Source organism: Bombina bombina, chromosome 6 (assembly GCF_027579735.1).
Source record: "Bombina bombina isolate aBomBom1 chromosome 6, aBomBom1.pri, whole genome shotgun sequence".
Lineage (NCBI taxonomy): Eukaryota > Metazoa > Chordata > Amphibia > Anura > Bombinatoridae > Bombina > Bombina bombina.
Window position 1 is genome coordinate 521,216,291 of NC_069504.1, and position 22,497 is coordinate 521,238,787.

Sequence of the window (22,497 nt, forward strand, 5' to 3'; positions counted from 1 at the left end):
GACCATTTCTAGTTACACACATCTCTACTATACTTAAAGCTGTAAACATGCCTCAGTTCTCTAGATTATGGAGATGTGGTTTTTTGTTTTTGTTTTCTTCTTCGCATTTGTTAAATAATCCTATGTTCCTTACATAACCCCTAGCATGGAATAGTACTCTTAACTACAGGTCCATGAGTGACCGGCAATGTTTGAGGGGACAAAATATGAGGACCGATTATTCTTTTATATTAGTACAAGCAATGTAATTTTGGATATGTTTTTAATGTTTGCTATGATTGTGCTCAACCCTGTAATTACATATTCTGTAATGTCCTCCAAAAAAAAAAATAATAAAAAAAATAAAATAAAAAAAAATAAATACAAACTTGCCTGTAAAATAAAAATAAACCCTAAGCTAGCTACAATGTAACTATTAGTTATATTGTAGCTAGCTTAGGGTTTATTTTACAGGTAAGTATTTAGTTTTAAATAGGAATTATTTAGTTATTAATAGTAGGTTTTATTTAGATTTATTTTAATTACATTAAAGTTAGTGGGTGTTAGGGTTAGACTTAGGTTTAGTGGTTAATACATTTAGTATAGTGGCGGCGATGTTGGGGGTGGCAGATTAGGGGTTAATAAATGTAGGTAGGTGGCGGCGATGTTAGGGGCAGAAGATTAGGGGTTAATAATATTTAACTAGTGTTTGCGATGCGGGATGCGGCGGTTTAGGGGTTCATATGTTTATTATAGTGGCGGCGACGTCCGGAGCGGCAGATTAGGGGTTAATAATTTTATTTAGGGGTTAATAGGTAGTTTATGGGTGTTAGTGTACTTTTTAGCACTTTAGTTAAGAGTTTTATGCTACAGCTTTGTAGTGTAAAACTCATAACTACTGACTTTTGATTGCGTTACGAATCTTGCAGGATAGGCTGTACCGCTCACTTTTTGGCCTCCCAGAAAAAGCTTGTAATATCGGCGCTATGGAAGTCCCATTGAAAAAAGACTTTACGCAAATTGCGTAAGTTAATTTGCGTTAAGGCCAAAAAAGTGGCGGGGCCCCTAAATCTGCAAGACTCGTAATACCAGCGGGAGTGAAAAAGCAGCGTTATGAGCCTTAACACTGCTTTTTCACTCATACCGCAAAACTCGTAATCTAGCCGGAAGTATCTTATACTTCATGAATGAAAGTCCCCTTTATTTGTTTCAAAAGTCAATCCTAGCGTTTGTAATACGCTAGGATTGACTTTCACTTTAACAATCTCAGTAAGTTTTAATATCTTCAATATCTTACAATATGAATAACTAGAAACAACCTGATCTAATGTCCGTATATTTATACAATGTATCAAATGCTTATTAGCTCATATGATTGTCAAAGTCTGATGACAAGCTAACGGTTACCCCTAACAGGTAAATAACATAAGGTTATCTGCGATTGGTGGATGAGTGATGATGTCACAAATCTATCTCCCATTGGTCAAATGTATATACCAGACAGATTGTACAACCAATCATTAACGTCTGATTCACCAAGATTAATCCTATAACGTATGACAGGCGGGCACATTGATGCGATATAAACCGCCCAGTCCGGCCGGCGCGTACCCCTCCGAGGAAGCGTTATGTGAAACACGTGTCAGGGGCACTCTTACGAGGTCATAGTACCTCCTCTCTTTTAAAATTGCTTGCTCAGTACTTAAGTTTAACATTCAAATTGAATGCATCTGCAGTCAGCATAAAATTAATACAAGTCCCCGCTATAGAAGGGACTTTTTTCAGTTCAGTGTGTGCATGCTTTAATATATCTTAGCAGTGGGGATCTTTCGTCTGAATCAATATTTATTATTCATTCACAGCTGCTATTAACAGCGTGTCAGAGATATTCGTCAAATTTCAGACGTTTTACTCACTTTGCTACAATAGATATGTTTTATATATATAACAGGTGTGGGAAGGCGATTTTAGCTTTTGTATAATTGATAACTTAATTCTAAGATACCTTTATGTTAAAATCCACTATATACCTTAGCTACTACCTATGAGCACAAGATATGCATCTTATTTAACACTGCTTTTGTAATTACGTCTATGATTGCTGCAGGTGAGTTTTAGCTGAAATAATAGCTTCACTTTGAGTTGATACGAATATATATAGCAGCATTTGATACTAAGTATTTACATTATCTCTTCACTCACATTATTGTTGTTGAGTGACTGTTCCGACGTATCAGTTTTTGCTGTAACAAGTAATAGCTAATATCACCTTTATTAAGTGCAAATTTCTGAATTTGCTAACTAAGCTGAAATCACTTCATATGAAACTGTATCTAATGGTAAAACCTTATAAGAGGAATATTTATATTACCAATTGAGTATAACTGTATTAGATATCATTCCTTTTATTTTACTATCAATATTGTTAAGACCTATAGTACTGAGTTTAAGCTACTTTTAACAGTGTATGTATGTGTGTGTGCGCATGAGTCCGGCTGGACTCTGATTTACTGGCAATTTTCAATAAAGTTATTTAGCATGAATGTGCCAATTTGAACGCATTTTTTCTTTCTTATATATATATATATATATATATATATATATATATATATATATATATATATATATATATATATATATATATATATATATTTTACTAGGGTTTGGCAATCTGCTTTTTTTCTTGCAAATCTCCTTGCATTTCAAGTACGTAACTCTGTATATCTATTGCCTGTGACCCTTGAATGTCTATCTTTTGAGCTAAGGCTCATTTTTGTTTTGTGTCTCAATTACTAATATCTTTTTATTTTTAATACGTGACCCCCTTTATACTATTTTTATTTCATCTGATACCTGAAAGAAAATGTATGTGAAGCCCGGAAGTTTGTGTGAATTTGGAACTGAGTTTTGCACCCTGGACGGAGGCACATCGGCTGGGCTCCCTTTTCCCGGATACAGTGAACAGCTGACCGAGCTCATAGAGCTCACGCCGGAGACACGCTGAAGCGACGCAGCTCGATATACACGGACATATATGGACTCCCAGGACTGGTAAGCGCCACATTCTTTCTCTGTACAAAACAGAGATCACATGCCCCCTGAACATAAACACAGCATAATGTGTCCTTCAGATCTCTCACAGTGTTTGTAACACAAATCACTGTGCCCTTCACATCCCTGACTGTGCCCATCAACACCAATCAATGTGCTCCTCAAAGCCCTCACCATACCCCTTACTGCATACCAGGCGATGTTGTTTCTCTTTGCCAACTGTACCACTCTCTCTAGCTTCTGTACTAATGTCTTTTTACATTGTCATGTTTCCCTATGGACTTTGCACCCAGGCTGGTCTAGAGTTACTGAGAGCTGTGCAGCTGTCTCTGAGTGCCTGTGAGTATCCAGGGCTATGAGTTTTGCAGTGGAATGAGACGTACTTCTAATCAGATTCATATATCCCATTCACTTAACCCATTGTATCCTGCTTGAAAGAGATAAAATCTTTTTATTTCTGATTGGACAGCCAATTTTTTGAGAGGTGTCCAGCTTCAGTGTTAAAAAGCAGTTTATTATGGGTGTCAAGTATGGTCACTGAGGAAGTTATGTTCTGACACACTAGGAAACGTGTCTGACCAGTTTTGACCTATTCTGTCTGTCCTAAGCTGCATTTGCCTTTTTTGCCTGTTTCGCTATGATTCCTGTTATTGGATTTGAAGTTATGAATTAAAAACAGGTATTTACATGCTCTGAGTATCCTGTCTTTCATCTTCACTGGGTGCGCTGATTGTTGCTGGCTGTACTTCTAATCAGGTTTGGAGGTGCAGTCCATTTCCTTGTTTTGTTTTGTGTCTAGGTAAATTACAAAAGGACTGTATCACCCTTGCTTGTATATCGGTTTGTTTGGTTAGAGGCATGCATTGTGTGGCTGTATGTTAGGAACCCAGAGAGGAAGAGACTTTGTCTTGGTCTTGGGCTATCACCATTTGGCCCAAATGTTGTAACTAACACTACCATTTTGCGTGTGTATATAATATAATATTTTCTCACCTTATTGGAGCACCAAAATGTCTTTTTGTCAAGTCCTGCCTTATATCTAAGCATAAGCACTCACTTGAGTCATTTTTTTTTAAACCAAAGGGCTACCAAGTTTAAAATTGTGAAGCTCCTGCAAACAACAAGCAACTCATGCTGCCCATGTTGCCACTAATATTACTTTGCTTCGGATATTTTTTCTTTTGCCCCCACCCTGGAAATATTTCTGTGGATGCCCATGGTGCATGTTTATGTGTTTGTGCATGTGAGTATTTGTGCATGTGTTCATCTGTAAGGTATTTTGAATATGCCTTTTATATTCTTTGATGTAGTGTGATGTCCCCTGATCTGTATGTGTAATATCATTGTGATTTTAAAGCATGTGGTAAAGGGGGTGTCATATACCTGAATTCTGAGCCCATGGGGGGGTAGTTATCAACGTGTCAACTTTCCTGCCTTCGCCGGCCCAATACGCTCGCCTCACATCGCCGCCGCGGACCTTAAAAATTTTGCCTAAGTTATCAAATAAAGCTGTCAAAAAGCCGCAGGGCGATGAGCAGCGGACTGTGAGAGTTATCACTCATCCGATCTCGCTGCTCTTCGGCTTTTTCCCAGCTTTATTGCTAGCCTGTCACTAAGCACTCACACTAACTACACTGTTCTACCCCCTATACCGGCGCCCCCGGAGCCCCCCGCAACTAAATAAAGTTATTAACCCCTAAACCGCCGCCCCTAGACCCTGCCGCAACTCTGATAAATGTATTAACCCCTAAACCGCCGCTCCTAGACCCTGCCGCAACTCTGATAAATGTATTAACCCCTAAACCGCCGCTCCCGGACACCGCTGCCACCTACATTATACCTATTAACCCCTATCCTGCCCCCCCTACACCGTCGCCACCTATAATAAATTTATTAACCCCTATCCTGCCCCCCCTACACCGTCGCCACTGTAATAAATTTATTAACCCCTAAACCTAAGTCTAACCCTAACACCCCCCTAACTTAAATATTAATTAAATAAATCTAAATAATATTTCTATTATGAACTAAATTAATCCTATTTAAAACTAAATACTTACCTTTAAAATAAACCCTAATATAGCTACATTATAAATAATAATTATATTGTAGCTATATTAGGATTTATTTTTATTTTACAGGCAACTTTCAATTTATTTTAACTAGGTACAATAGCTATTAAATAGTTATTTTCCTGATATCCTTGTTTAGAGGATATCAGGAAAAAACTGGAAAATATTAAGGTAAATAAAACTCCAGGCCCAGATGGAATACACCCAAGGGTGTTGAGGGAACTTAGCACTGTTATAGACAAACCTTTACTCTTAATTTTTCAAGACTCATTATCCTCAGGCATGGTACCCCAGGATTGGCGTAAAGCTGATGTGGTGCCACTCTTCAAAAAGGGAAGCAGGGATGATCCAGGAAGCTATAGACCAGTTAGTCTGACATCAATAGTGGGGAAGATATTTGAAGGGATTATAAGGGATTATATTGATGAGCATATTCGTGTAAACAAGATTATGAGTTCTAATCAGCATGGCTTTAGGAGAAATAGATCATGTCAAACTAATCTGATTAGATTCTACGAGGAAGTAAGTCAAAATATAGATAAAGGGGAATCAGTGGATGTGATATACTTAGATTTTGCAAAGGCATTTGATACAGTGCCACATGAGAGATTAATGCACAAAATTAAGGGACTGGGAATAGCTGAAAATGTTAGCTCATGGATAAATAACTGGATAAAAGATAGGGAGCAACGAGTAGTAGTAAATGGATCATACTCAGATTGGACAAAGGTAATCAGTGGCGTCCCCCAGGGATCAGTACTGGGCCCTGTTCTTTTTAATATTTTTATAAATGACTTGGAGCAAGGATTAAATAGCGACATCTCTATTTTTGCAGATGATACTAAGTTAAGTAAGGTCATAAGGTCAGAGCAGGACGAACTGTCTTTACAAAGGGATTTGCTAAAATTAGAACTATGGGCAAGTGAATGGAAAATGAGATTTAATACGGAAAAATGCAAGGTTCTACATTTTGGAAGTAAAAATAAGCAGGCTACGTATTTTTTAAATGGGACAAGACTTAGCCAAACACAGGAGGAAAGGGATTTGGGAGTAGTAATAGATAACAAGCTAAAGATGGGTGCACAATGCAGGGCAGCGGCTTCAAAGGCTAATAAGATACTAGCATGTATTAAAAGAGGTATTGATTCAAGGGAGGAAAGCATAATTCTGTCATTATATAAAGCCCTGGTAAGACCTCACCTTGAGTTTGGAGTGCAGTTCTGGGGACCAATTGCTAAAAAAGATATTGCAGAACTAGAAAAAGTTCAGAGAAGGGCCACAAAGCTAATAAGGGGATTGGAGAAATTAACCTATGAGGAGAGGCTAGCCAAACTGGGTCTGTTTTCTTTAGAAAAAAGGCGCTTGAGAGGTGACATGATTACTTTATATAAATATATTCAAGGCCCATATACAGAGATGGCAGAAGCTCTGTTTATTCCAAGAAAATTGTTTCTGACAAGAGGTCATAATTTAAGGTTGGAGGAAAGGAGATTTAATCTCCTGCAACGGAAACGTTTTTTCACTGTGAGAGCAATAAAATTGTGGAACTCATTACCAAAGGAGGTAGTGAATGCCAATACCATAGATACATTTAAAAATAGTCTGGATAAGTTTCTGTATACTAACAAAATTCATGGATATGATTGCTAGTATTAAATGGGTCACATTTTAATGGGGTTATTTAAGCTTAACTGGAGCTTTTTGTAAGTATTTTAGATTTGTATAGGTTGAACTCGATGGACTTCAGTCTTTTTTTCAACCTTATCTACTATGTTACTATGTTACTATGTATTAACTATTTAATAGCTACCTAGCTAAAATAAAGAGAAATTTACCTGTAAAATAAAAACTAACCTAAGTTACAATTACACCTAATACTACACTATACTTTAATAAATTATTCCTATTTAAAACTAAATACTTACCTGTAAAATAAACCCTAAGATAGCTACAATGTAATTAATAATTACATTGTAGCTATTTTAGGAATTATATTTATTTTACAGGTAACTTATTTTAGCTAGTTAGAATAGTTATTAAATAGTTATTAACTATTTAATAACTACCTAGCTAAAAGAAATACAAAATCACCTGTAAAATAAATCCTAACCTAAGTTACAATTAAACCTAACACTACACTATCATTAAATAAATTAAATAAATTACCTACAAATAACTACAATTAAATACAATTACATAAACTAACTAAAGTACAAAAAATAAAAAAAGCTAAGTTACAAAAAATAAAAAAATAGGTTACAAACATTTTAAAAATATTACAACAATTTTAATCTACTTACACCTAATCTAAGCCCCCTAATAAAATAACAAACCCCCCCAAAATAAAAAAATGCCCTACCCTATTCTAAATTAAAAAAGTTCGATCAGCCAATAGAATGCAAGCTCAATCTGATTGGCTGATTGGATCAGCCAATCGGATTGAACTTGAATCTGATTGGCTGATTCAATCAGCCAATCAGATTTTTCCTACCTTAATTCCGATTGGCTGATAGAATCCTATCAGCCAATCGGAATTGAAGGGACGCCATCTTGGATGACGTCCCTTAAAGGAGCCTTCATTCGTCGGTAGTCCGTCGGTAAAGAAGGATGTTCCGCGTCGGCGGGATGAAGATTCAAGACCCGGTTTGGAAGATGACATCGCCCGGATAGAAGACTTCTTCAGCGCCTCTTGGAAGATGACATCGCCCGGATGGAAGACTTTTTCAGCACCGCTTGGAGGATCACTTCATCGGATGGAAGATTTCTTCAGCGCTGCTTGGAGGATCACTTCTGCCGGTCCGGGTCTCCTCTTCAGTTCCATTGGTGGCTCGGCTGAGTGAAGACGACTAAAGGTAGGATGATCTTCAGGGGATTAGTGTTAGGTTATTTTAAGGGGGGGTTTGGGTTAGATTAGGGGTATGTGGGTGGTGGGTTTTAATGTTGGGGGGGTTGTATTTTTCTTTTACAGGCAAAAGAGCTGAATTCTTTGGGGCATGCCCCACAAATGGCCCTTTTAAGGGCTGGTAAGGTAAAAGAGATTTGAACTTTTTTAATTTAGAATAGGGTAGGGCATTTTTTTATTTTGGGGGGGTTTGTTATTTTATTAGGGGGCTTAGATTAGGTGTAAGTAGCTTAAAATTGTTGTAATATTTTTAAAATGTTTGTAACCTATTTTTTTTATTTTTTGTAACTTAGCTTTTTTTATTTTTTGTACTTTAGTTAGTTTATGTAATTGTATTTAATTGTAGTTATTTGTAGGTAATTTATTTAATTTATTTAATGATAGTGTAGTGTTAGGTTTAATTGTAACTTAGGTTAGGATTTATTTTACAGGTGATTTTGTATTTCTTTTAGCTAGGTAGTTATTAAATAGTTAATAACTATTTAATAACTATTCTAACTAGCTAAAATAAGTTACCTGTAAAATAAATATAATTCCTAAAATAGCTACAATGTAATTATTAATTACATTGTAGCTATCTTAGGGTTTATTTTACAGGTAAGTATTTAGTTTTAAATAGGAATAATTTATTAAAGTATAGTGTAGTGTTAGGTGTAATTGTAACTTAGGTTAGTTTTTATTTTACAGGTAAATTTCTCTTTATTTTAGCTAGGTAAGCTATTAAATAGTTAATAACTATTTAATAGCTATTGTACCTAGTTAAAATAAATTGAAAGATGCCTGTAAAATAAAAATAAATCCTAAGATAGCTACAATATAATTATTATTTATATTGTATCTATCTTAGGGTTTATTTTACAGGTAAGTATTTAGTTTTAAATAGGATTAATTTAGTTCATAATAGAAATATTATTTAGATTTATTTAATTAATATTTAAGTTAGGGGGGTGTTAGGGTTAGTGTTAGACTTAGGTTTAGGGGTTGATAATTTTATTACAGTGGCGGCGGTGTAGTGGGGGGCAGGATAGGGGTTAATAAATGTATTATAGGTGGCGACGGTGTAGGGGGGGCAGATTAGGGGTTAATAAATTTAATATAGGTTGCGGTGGGCTCCGGGAGCGGCGGTTTAGGGGTTAATATGTATAGAGTAGCTTGCGGTGGGCTCCGGGAGCGGTGGTTTAGGGGGTAATAACTTTATTTAGTTGCGGCGGTGTAGGGGGGCAGATTAGGGGTGTTTAGACTCGGGGTACATGTTAGGGTGTTAGGTGTAGACAGCTCCCATAGGAATGAATGGGATGTCTGGCAGCAGCGAACATGAACTTTCGCTATGGTCAGACTCCCATTGATTCCTATGGGATCCGCCACCTCCAGGGTGGCGGTTTGAAAACCAGGTACGCTGGGCCGTAAAAGTGCCGAGCGTACCTGCTAGTTTTTTGATAACTAGCAAAAGTAGTCAGATTGTGCCGCACTTGTGTGCGGAACATCTGGAGTGACGTAAGAATTAATCTGTGTCGGACTGAGTCCGGCGGATCGAAGTTTACGTCACAAAATTCTACTTTTGCCGGTCTCTAGCCTTTGATAACTAAGGCGAATCAGCCTCGCCACAAATACGCTGCGGAATTCCAGCGTATTTGAGGTTGACGGCTTGATAACTACCCCCCCATGTCTTTAATTTCAAAACCACCTCCTACTCAAGGTTGGCTACTTAAGCTTCAACAAGCACCTGTTACTTTGCTTGTTGACTGCAAAGTTGTATGCTGTATCTCAGTCAGAAATTGCAGTTACTCTGTAATCTCCTGCTACTTCGTTATAGCTACTTCAACGGTCCAAATTACTTCTTATTATCTCCAGTTCCTGTAATTTTTCTCACATATCTTCGCTTTAACTTATTGCAACTTTATTTCCTCTGCAAAGACGACCATTCCTTTCCTGTTTCTTGCTTCTCTCCGTTGGATAAAGATCCAGCCGATTCCAGTTGCGAATTCCTCCACCACCCTCAGTGTAACGGACTCGATCCTTTACCTCATTCAGGCTGGTCTGCTCGTTTTTGTGGAAGCCTCCTTTTCTCACAACAAACACAAGACACCTAACGCTAATGGAGACATCGAGACACTCTTATTCCAGGCTGGATTACATACTGTGTAATCAAGCACTTCTATCGAACCTTGTTCATTCAAGGATAACCCACACATCTTGGTCTGACCACAGTATGGTATCCACAATATTCAAATGGTCCAGCAGGACACGCAATACATTTAACTGGAGACTCAATGACTCTATACTTACTAATCAAGCACCAATAGATGAAATTAAACTACTCTCAGAGGAATATTTCTCACTGAATAAACCCGAAGACACGTCATCCGCAAACAATTGGGAGGCATACAAATGTTATATTCATAGTATATTAATAAAACATAATGCAAAACAGAGAAAATTACATACAACCCAATTTTCCCTATTAACTAGTGAATTGACCACCCAGGAGGCACTACATAAAGCAGACCCAACGTCCGCCTTAAAACTCTCTAAAGTAACTGAAGCAAGAGAAAACCTTAACAAATTGCTTATACAAAAAGCTCATATGAGAGCCTTGACCACCAAATCTAAATTTTATGTGGAAAGTAATAAGGAGGGCCGTTTATTGGACAGATCACTTAAAAAGTAAAAATATTCTACTTTTATTAAGTCTCTTAAACAAACTTCAGGGGAATGTACATCTAAAAATGAGGAAATTACAAATTCATTTGTCTCCTATTATACAAATTTATATAATATAGAAAACACTACAGCACTAGATAAACAAAATAAAACAGAAGCATACTTAGAGGCTGTAGACACCCTTTTCTTACAGAGGAAGATAGGCACCTGTTAGACTCACCTATAACAGTACAGGAAATCATTTCAGTGATAAAGTCCTTACCTAATGGCAAATCACCAGGCCCAGATGGCCTTACTGCAAGATTCTATCAACTCCTACAAGAACAGATAAGCCCACATCTTTACTCGCTCTTTATTGACATAGATCGGGGTAACACTCTTCCCAGTACCTTATTAGAAGCACTGATTACGGTCGTCCCAAAGCCAGGTAAAACGAAAGACCTCATAGGTAACTATAGGCCAATATCGCTTATTAACATAGATATGAAAATATACACCAAAATCCTTGCAAATTGCATGACCACAATCCTGCCTAAACTTATCCACCCAGATCAAGTTGGCTTTATTAAAGGACGAGAGGCAAAAGATAATACAATAAGATTGCTGCACTCTTTACAATATGCTCACAATAGCCACACCCCGTTAATCTTGCTTTCCACTGATGCGGAGAAAGCTTTCGATAGGGTGGACTGGCAATTTATGTGGAACACCCTGTTGAAGTTTGGCTTCTCTAAAGCATTTATTACAAGAATACAAGCCCTATACCACAAACCCAGTGCAAAAGTCAAAATAAATGTTATATCCCAGTCGTTCTCCATAGCAAATGGCACGCGTCAGGGATGCCCGCTCTCACCTTTGTTATTTGCCCTTACGGTAGAAATATTGGCGATACAAATCAGAAATAATCCAAATATTCAAGGCATCAAATTTGGCGAGATCAGAAATGCCTTTTGTTTGCGGACGACGTGATCCTAACTTTGCAATCACCATCAACTACTTTACCCGCCCTAATTGAGACGCTAGAGGGATACAAACAAATTTCCAATTTTTCTTTCAATATGGAAAAATCTGGACTAATGCCAATTAACTTATCATCCCAGGAAATAAAGAGCATAAAACAACGAGTGAAATTCAGCATAACAGATAAGCTTAAATATTTAGGCGTGATAATTTCAAAAGACACTAGCAAACTATTCTCCGATAACTTTCTCGCGCTCCAATTAAACGTTAGGAATTTGTTGGAATCTTGGCATAGACAGGGACATTTGTCATGGTTCGGTAGGATTAACACGATAAAAATGATGATAATTCCTAAACACTTATATCTCTTCCAAACACTACCGATTGCCCTCCCAAATTCCTATCTTAAGACACAACAAAAGATGATCAATTCATTTATTTGGTCATACAAGTGCCCTAGAATCGCTCAGCACACTCGAATTTATGGATACAGATAGAAAGTCAACTATCCCAGATTAAACATATGAGAGATCTACCCTGGCTACCCAAAGCCTCTAGACCTCACATACTACAACACAATGACTATGTCAGAGCCACGCTTGAGACATGGGACTATGTTATTTCACAAATGAAAGGAGTGTCAACTATAATATCCCCTTTAAATGCATTACTTAGTAACCACTTGTTTTTGAAACATAGCCTTTTTACTCTCACCAGCACTAACAAGCTCCTACAGAACCTCCCAATATATCTAATCACAGACCCCGCTGGAATCAAAGATAGAATTTTGCTAAATGATGAACTGGGTTCCCCGTTCCACAGCTGGTACGCATACCTACAAATTAGACATGCTATAACTAACAGCCCACACAAGAAAGAACTGTTAAGACCACTAACTCCTTTTGAGCAGTTATGCGTTACCCCAGATATTACAAAAGCTCATCTCTCTAAGATATATAAAATGCTTAGGAGTAAATTCCCTGAAAAGCGCCCTTCGTACTTGGCGAGGTGGAACGAGGAATTATTGAATGACTTAGATGACGTATATTGGAAGCGTTGCTTTCGCACTACTCACTCTTCCTCCACCTCCCTGATTATGTCGGAGCTGAACTACAAAATTATAGCCCGATGGTATTTAACGCCACATCGTCTACGAGCTATATACCCGACGGCTTCTTCTAGCTGTTGGAGAAGATGTGGGGAGGTAGGTACCATGACGCATATATGGTGGTCTTGCCCGAGCCTAGCCACATTTTGGCAACAAGTAGCTCAAAATATAAACAGAACTCTGAATACAGAGATTACCCTTACTCCACACATTATTCTCCTCAACCACACACCAAAATTCTCATGTGCCTACCGTAAGAAACTGTTTTTAATAATGATGACATGCGCTAAGAGGCTGATCCCTAGATTGTGGAAGGCAAAAGAGACACCCACAATGGCCCAATGGGTATCAGAGGTTGATCATGTTATATTACTAGAGAGAATGCACTACTGCTATCTAGGCAAGCAAGAGATGATAACTAGTATACTGTTCATCTGGGAGCAAAGGAATCATAATACTGTTTAAGACTGTAAAACATAATAATTTGTCTAGCCTGAATTGGATAATTGAGCAATATAGTATATAATTGAACTGTCTTTTACTATATGAGACATGGGACTTTCCCTATAGCTGTTAATGCCACAGATCTGTTGGAGTATGTTTCAACATCTCTTCCTCTAGACCCTTTACCCTCCCTCCCTGTCTAACCTAACCTATACTGTTTATTTTTATATACTTATAGCTGTCGAAACATTACTGTAAACTTTATATCACATTAAGTTTTTGAATACCCTTAGAAAAGTTAGGTCATTGATTTATTGATTTACTAATGTCTATTTTATTGACAAAATAGTTTTTCTGATGTCTTAAGAATTTGTGTTTTGCTGTAAAACCAATGTACCTAATAAAAAATATTTAAACATAAAAATACATAAAAAATAAAATAAATACACAAAAAAATGGAGGCCCACTTGGGACCATAGCTATTAAAGCTAATTTAGCCATTGTTGAGGGAGAGCCTCTTCCATAATTATTAGCCTAAAGGGTACCCAATGCTAGAAATGCACTATAAATTGGATCTGGATTGCCATTGGCCAAGCTTGTATTAATTTTAACCACTTAGAGAATAAACTTTCTAAGATGTCTTTCAATAAAAAGTTTATTATTTTGCATCTAAACCGTCATATGTAATCTCATAGTTTCCGTAAACTCGGATATAGTGGGAGAATGAGATGACTTCCATTAAAAAAAAAAAAAAATAATATATATATATATATATATATATATATATATATATATATATATATATATATATACACTGTATGTGTGTGTATGTATATATATATATATATATATATATATATATATATATATATATATAAAAATAAATCAGTGTTTTTTTTGTAAATTGCAATTGCGACCTCTGCACCCCCTGTAGTTTCACCCCTGCTTATAAGTATATATACAAGTGTTACAGATAAGTGCATCTGTCTTTACAGTGTGTGTCTATATTCCAGGACAACAGGGAATACCCTGTCTAAGGGCTCCACAAAGGTAAATATGATCTGGGCACATTAACACATGTCACTGTCAGTGTCCTATTTGTATTTTTTGTGTCCAAAGGATAGGGATAGTTACTATTATGTTAATTTTGTTCTCTGAACTCATGTTCCAGATCTATAAGTGTTCTAGTAATACACCTAAACTGATGTGATTAATAAAGAATGGCTAATATAAGACGATGTTTGCATTTCTGTATGTCTGTCATCATGGCGGGTGTTGTATAGCAGGTGCCTTTATGAAGCTGCTCATTGGAATTTCTGCTGACATGCTTTATAGTGTGATATTAAATATGGAAAGCAAAGCCACATCAAAAAACTCTGATGACAAGGCTTTGTCTCACAAATAATGACCTTTAATTATTTCACTTATGGTTATTGTTCCAGTATCACAAGAGTACAAAACATGTTGACAGACTGCAAATGACAACTGTTTTTGTAATCTCAGATAAAACATTAGGGGGGAAATGGTCCACAAGTGAATATACTAGGCTGTTTATAATTGACACTATTATAACAGCTACTTTTATAAGTTTTACAATATATCTACCAGAAGAGCAGTGCATTTTGTAAATATTTTTTAGCTAGTATAGTAACCAAAATGAAGTACAAAAAACAGAAACTTTGGTTGAATGCAACGGCGTATATAAGGCATATATACAGCACTGCTCTTGCACTTCAAAATATGAGGTTTTAAACAAAAGCATTCCTGAACATATTGTGACCATTAGAAAACATTGGCATAAACTGCTGCTTTTCACAATTTTGTATGCAGATATCATGGTGATCTGAGTTATCTGCAATTGGATGTACAGAACTTCAATAAGGTGGTGATAGGCTCAAAGCACTAAGAAACCCCTAGATTCTATTCTTGCGTTTTCCTGTGCAAATTGCTTTGTCTAGTGCTAGTGCTACCAACCAACAGCAGCACACACAAAAATATATATTTAATGGGGTCAGGACTGACCAAGAAAAAAATTAAGGTAGGGGGAACAGAGGGTAGGAGGGGGTCCTAGAGTAGACAGGGGGGAATAGAGGGAAGGGGAAAAGATTATAGCGGAGAGGTGGGGTAAATTAGGGGGGGGTGGCAGCTACACTACAGAATTTTTTTTTTTTATTATTGTTTAATTAGAAAAGAAAAGAATAGAAAACTGGGTACCGGCAGACAGCTGCCAGTACCCAAGATGGTGGAAACTAGTTAGAGGGGGAGGGTTAGAGATCTTATCTTTTTGGGAGGGATCAGGGAGGTGGGAAGGTAAGGGGGTAATCATACACTGAAGAAAATAATAATAATAAAAACATATTAAGAAAAATTAAAAAGTCTAAAACTGCATACTGGCAGACTGTCTGCCAGTACTTAAGATGGGGGTGACCAGTGGGTGTTAGGAGAAAGATGTTTTGGAGGGATCATGTAGGGATTAGGGGGTGGGAAGTGTCAGATGGGAGGGTAATCTCTACACTAAAGTTAAAATTAACTTTACAAGATACCTGATTAACCCCTTCACTGCTGAGAATAATAAAAGTGTGGTATGCAATTGCAATTAGCGGCCTTCTAATTGCCAAAAAGCAATGGCAAAACCCTATATGTCTGCTATTTCTGAACAAAGGGGATCCAAGAGAAGCTTTTACAACCATTTCTATCATGATTGCACCAGCGGTATATAAATAATTTTAGTGAGAAACCTAAAGTTTGTGAAAAAGTTACTGATTTGATCACATTTGGCGGTGAAATGGTGGTATGAAGTATACCAAAATGGGCCTAGATCAATACTTTGGGTTGTCTTTTAAAAATGTTTATAGTTTTGATAGTTAAATTTAAAGAGAAAAAAAAACAAAGCTCTATTTCTGTTTAAAAGGAGTAATGGCAAAACTTCTAAAAATGCTCTGGTCTTTTGGGGAAGTTTTTAATCCTTAAGGGGTTAGCCACACAAACAAAGCAACTCAAATATTTGGTCGTAAGGGGTGGCTACTTTATCATTTTTTAACAAATGCAATGGATATGGAAACACTCATCATTTGGCAATTGTCTAATTTTCACTCACTGTGTTATTCGACACATGCATAGTTCTGTACCTCCTAAGTAATTTTACTACATTATAATACAAAATAATAAATGTGTTCCTTTTGTAACATACTATATTGAAGATGTGATAAATAGATTATAGCAAGTATGTGACTTCTGAAATAATTTTGATTTAATGCTGGGTCACTTGCTAAATGCAGGATTCTAAATGCATCCTTTCTGGTGATTTCAACATTTTGAAAATGAGAAGTGTATCCTCCTTTTAACAGACATTCTGCTGTAGAAATAGAAATAATAATACAGCAGTGAGCCATTCAAGAGAAGACATACATATGATTGTGCCAATGACTAGGGATGGGCAAATGTGCTGAAAGTGTAATTTGTTTGGTAGAATGAATAGACCTGTGGACATTAGTTTTGGACAAACAGATGTTGATTACAATGAAAACGCATTAAAATTCGGCAATTGAATGTTATTTCCATATTTTGAATGTTACTTTAGCTTTCAAATGTTCATGATTAGATCAGATATCATTCATGGGGTAGGCAATTTATTAAATTGATACACAATAGATACAAATATATAAATGTGAATGTTTCTATTTATAATATTGCATAATTCAAATATTAATTCAAGATATCATTAGAAATACTATTTCAAAAATATTGATTCAATTTCTTTTCAAATATGTCGATTCAATTTTTTAAATTAGAATATTGCATAATTCTAATCAAATTATTACAAAAAAATTAAATATTACATTTAAAGGACCAGTCAACACTGTACATTTGCATAATCAACAAATGCAAGATAACAAGACAATGCAATAGCACTTAGTCTGAACTTCAAATGAGTAGTAGATTTTTTTCTGACAATTTTAAAAGTTATGTCTTTTTTCACTCCCCCTGTACCATGTGACAGCCATCAGCCAATCACAAATGCATACACGTACCATGTGACAGCCATCAGCCAATCACAAATGCATACACACTTATTCTTGCACATGCTCAGTAGGAGTTGGTGACTCAAAAAGTTTAAATATAAAAAGACTGTGTGCACATTTTATTAATGGATTTCATTTTTCAAATGTTGTAATACATTCGCCCATCCCTACCAGTGACCAGGCACAACCCCATCTGGAGCCACAAGGAAATTTAGTTTTGACTATGTATTTCAACACATGTAGTAAGAAAAAAAAAAGGAATTTGATTAAACATAAAATGTTCCAACAATTAGAGCATTTTATTTTTAAATAACAATATTCCTTTAAGTGCCATAGTTCTTTTCTTCAGAAAGTATGCACTGAGAAGCCCAGATCTAGTGAGTAGCCCAAGTACTTACTGAACATTGGGTAAGTGTTTTTAAAAGCTAATTAATGACTTATTTAGGAATTAATCACTTCCCAGCCAAATGTTCATCACATTCAGCAACAATATTTTCCTTAATTATTTATAGAAGAATTAAAATATGCAGAGTAGTTCTGCCAATTATTGCAAAGAAGTTGTGAAAAAAAATCTTGATTTTTTTTTGGGAACCCATTACAGAGGTATTAGAAAATATATGGCCACTCTCAGTCTTTAAAGGGTCATGAAGCCCAAAATTCTTAATTCATGATTCAGATAGAGCTTACAATGTTTTTAATTATATTTTTATTGAGGTTTACAATAATACTATGCATACAAGAAAAAAAAAACATAATTTGCATACAAGTTAGCCATAACAATAAGCTAGGTACAGTCATTCATCTAAGACTCAAAAATAAAGAAATCTTCTTAACTGAATCCTTTACCCCGTGTCAATCCTCTATTTTTTTAAAATTTTTAACAACTATTAGACAGATGCTCAATGCTTCAACTACATTAATTAAAAATAAAAAAATATTTTTTTTTATCCTTTCTTACAATAAACAGCCATATGTATAAGAATACCTAACCAATTCATTAGATTTTCCAAATAAATTATCTACTTCTTTAACCTCTTTGTTAAATAATTTTTGTCCCAATAACCCAAAAGAGATGATATCCCCAACATGGGCTTTAATAAAACAAAAAATAAAAAAATCCACCTCTCCCCTTCTCCTGTCCCCCCTGTCTAAACAACACCTTTCTACTTAATATTTATAGCTTCTTCAGTAAATAAGGAAGAATTCTTGATCAAAGTCAGGATCTGTTTTTGAACATCTGTTGAGAATTGCTTAAAGGGACAGTCAACACTAAAATTTTTATTGTTTAAAAAGATAGATAATGACTTTACTACCAATTCCCCAGCTTTGCATAACCAACACAGTTATATTAAAATACTTTATAACATTTAAACCTCTAAAATTCTGCCTGTTTCTAAGCCACTACAGACAGCCTCTTATCACATGCTTTTTATTAGCTTTTCACAACAGGAGACTACTAGTTCATGTGGGCCATATAGATAACATCGTGTTCACACCTGTGGAGTTATTTAAGAGTCAGCACAACACAGCACAAATTGGCTAAAATGCAAGTCAATAAAATCGCCCTTTTAATTGAACCTCTGGCGGCCGCGATTAGGAACAATACTCAAGTGCAAGGTCTCATTTCATGATACCCATCAAAAATTAGCACTATACGCAGATGATCTTAACCTTTTTATCACTGATCCAGAGTCCTCCCTCCCTGCCCTGTTCAAATTATTGGACATATTCGGCACTATGTCATATTATAAATTAAACATAAGCAAAGCAGAAGCCTTCTCCCTGAATCTTCCAGCCTCCACTCTCGTCCCCCTTAAAAAGAAAGATAAATTCCAATGGTTCACGCAGAGTCTAAAATACCTAGGAGTATTCCTCTCACATTACATCAGTACGGTCATTCTTAAAAAATGTAACTCCTTATTACTGCATCTCCAGAGAGACCTAAACTCTAGGAGATACGATGACATTTCTTGGTTTGGCAGAATAGCTGCCGTTAAGATGATGCAACTACCCAAACTAACATATCTATTTCGATGTCTTCCCATCAAGGTCTCAAAACCATTATTAAACAAATTTCAAGCAGTAATTAATAGATACATTTGGAATGGCAAACGCCCAAGAATTGCAGCCTCTCTTCTCCAATGACCAACTCATACGGGGGGTATAGGCCTACCGAACATTAAGCTTTATTACGAAGCAGCCTTACTTTTTCACATATCAGAATGGAACACCTGTAGCCCCACTCCACGATGGCTGGACCTTGAACAAGCATCCTTACCAGCTTACATGACATTTTTAGACCTGCTGTGGATACCTTCTCACCTCATCTCAGCTATCCCCATCCCCAATACAATAGTGCGGCATTGTAGGGACGCCTGGCTTAGACTTTGCCATAACTCTTTGGTATCCCCCCACCCCTCCCCAAACCCCTCAATTAACGGCCTTCTATATGGCCTCCCTCTCTCAAGCCCTGCTGTGCGTCAGGCCCTTTCGCATATTAATCTTTCTGATTTTTTTCTCGGAAAAAGACCTCCTCCCATATGCTGACTTTGTGAAGAACCTTGCTATACCACTTAAATTTCAGTTTGACTTGTTAAGGCTTCGTTCCATGATGAAATCTTGGGGATTTCTGGACAGCCCCCCCAGACCACGGTCACCTTGGGAATCTCGCCTGACCACACACACGCACCATAAGTCTCCATTATCTCATCATTACCAATTTCTCCTTAACGCTATGACTTTGACAAAAACTACACACATTGGATAATTGGGAAAAGGACTGGGAACTCACTTTAACTGAACAAAACTGGACAGACGCGATTATCCATACCAAAATCTCCATTCATTGTATGACCCTCTTCGTGCTATACTATAAACTCCTTACCAGATGGCATTATGTCCCCCTTAAATTGCATAAGATGTTCTCTGACTCCTCCCCTCTTTGCTGGCAAGGGTGCCTAAAGACAGGGGACCCACTTCATATTTGGTGAACGTGCCCTGTCCTTAAACCCTTTTGGTCCAAATTGCAAAACTTCTGTCTTTCACTGGGATTAATTGGGAATCTGCCCCCCGAAGTTGCACTTCTCAATTTAAACCTTCAACATTGTCTCCTGCCTAAATGTACTCTATTAATATCGATTTTAATGGCAGCAAAACTCGCAATTGCGAGAAGCTGGAAAAAACCTAGGGCGCCGCAGTGGCAGCCATTGGTTCACCTTATAAGTTATCTGAAATCCATGGAGAGCTTTGTTTACAGCTCTCGACAACAACTTGATTTATACACACAGATTTGGGAGCCATGGGACTCTCTGGGAGCCAGTGCTGCTCCTTCCCCCACGCTAGTTCTGCACACACTGACACAGCACCTGCTGGCTGGCTCCTACCTCTTCCTCTCCAGTGAGTCTCCAGTCCTCTGGTTATGTTCCTTGTGCTGAGAAGGAACATGAGTCACGTCACCTGGCTGGAACTGTTCTGGAGGAGGAGCAAATATGCGCCAGCATGCAAGGGGTATGTATATTGATTGAAGTGCTGCATGTAGAGCCGGCACTAGGCACGTATTGTGGTGGGTGGGGGTTCCTTCCAAGTGTGAACACAGGTCGAGGAGGTGAGCTGCCATGACTTTAAAACATTTTTTTTTAAACTAAAATAATGATAAGCCTGTCAGTCTGCCGCGGCACACTGGTTGAAAATCGCTGATCTAGGGAATTAAAACTCAATCTGATGTGACATAGAAAAACATAACGACAAAATGTTGGTGTTGTTACCTTAGGTTTTATTAAAGTTATATTTCGATCTCTGTTATTATAGATTGCAAACTATGCGGCAACAATGTATTTTTCAACTCTGATAATTCTCTGTTAATAGTGTCTTAGAATGCCACACAACTGACTGGATATGGTCATTAGTGCATACTTGTGCATTCTAACAGTGCATAATCAGCTATTGGCCTTGGACTCTATAATCAGAACCTTTTTGCTCTGAAAAGGGCCTTTGTTGGACAGAGATCTTCATACTACATCATACGTTGGCTTGTCCGATTATTGATTCTATTGTGATTGTAACCTATTGAATTGAATTGTAGTGTTTGTTTGCATAAAGCTTAATAAAAAATGTTTAAAAAAAAAAAAAAAAAACGCAGAGAAAAAAGTATTCCGGATGTCAAACTTGCTTTGTAAAGTTTGAAATTAATCGATCCTCTTATTTGGGGGGTCCACCAGGTCCCCCGTTATCTTTAAACCTTTAGTTTCCCATATCTGAAATACATTTGAGTCCATGCCCATGGAAAATAAATATTATTTAAAAAAGGAATAGATCTAGGAGATGTATAAATACGATTTATAAATTTATGAGTTAGGTGCCAAGTTCGAAGAGCATCCCCATAGAGCGTATGCAAGTATAATTGTTTTGGAATATCCTTAAAAGAGGTATAAGGGAGAAAAATTGATTCAAGGGAGGAAAGTATAATTCTATCACTATATAAAGCCCTGGTAAGACCTCACCTTGAGTATGGAGTGCAGTTCTGGGGACCGATCGCAAAAAAAGATATTGCAGAACTAGAAAAAATTCAGAGAAGGGCCACAAAGCTAATAAGAGGATTGGAGAATTTAAGCTCTGAGGAGAGGCTAGCCAAGCTGGGTCTGTTTTCTTTAGAAAAAAGGCGCTTGAGAGGTGACATGATTACTTTATTATATAAATATATTCAAGGCCCATATACAGAGATGGCAGAAGCTCTGTTTATACCAAGAAAATTGTTTGTGACAAGAGGTCACAATTTAAGGTTGGAGGAAAGGAGATTTAATCTCCTGCAACGGAAACATTTTTTCACTGTAAGAGCAATACAATTGTGGAACTCATTACCAAAGGAGGTGGTGAATGCCAATACCCTAGATACATTTAAAAATTGTTTGGATACATTTCTGTCTATAAATAAAATTCATAGATATGATTGCTAGTATTAAATGGGTCCCCTTTTAGTGGGATTATTTAAGATTAACTGGAGCTTTTTGTAAGTATTTTAGATACTGAGGTTGAACTCGATGGACTTCGGTCTTTTTTCAAACTCATCTACTATGTTACTATGTAATCCTAAGACTACACTTGCATAAGGGGCATATAGTTTTCTGAGAGCAATTCAAGATTTTTTCCCTTTCCAAAGAAACAGCGAAATTGCTTTATTCAAGAGATTTAAATCCTTTTTATTAAGAAGCATGAGCAGAAGATATAGAAATTTAGGGAGAATTATTATTATTATTATCGGTTATTTGTAGAGCGCCAACAGATTCCGCAGCGCTAATTAAC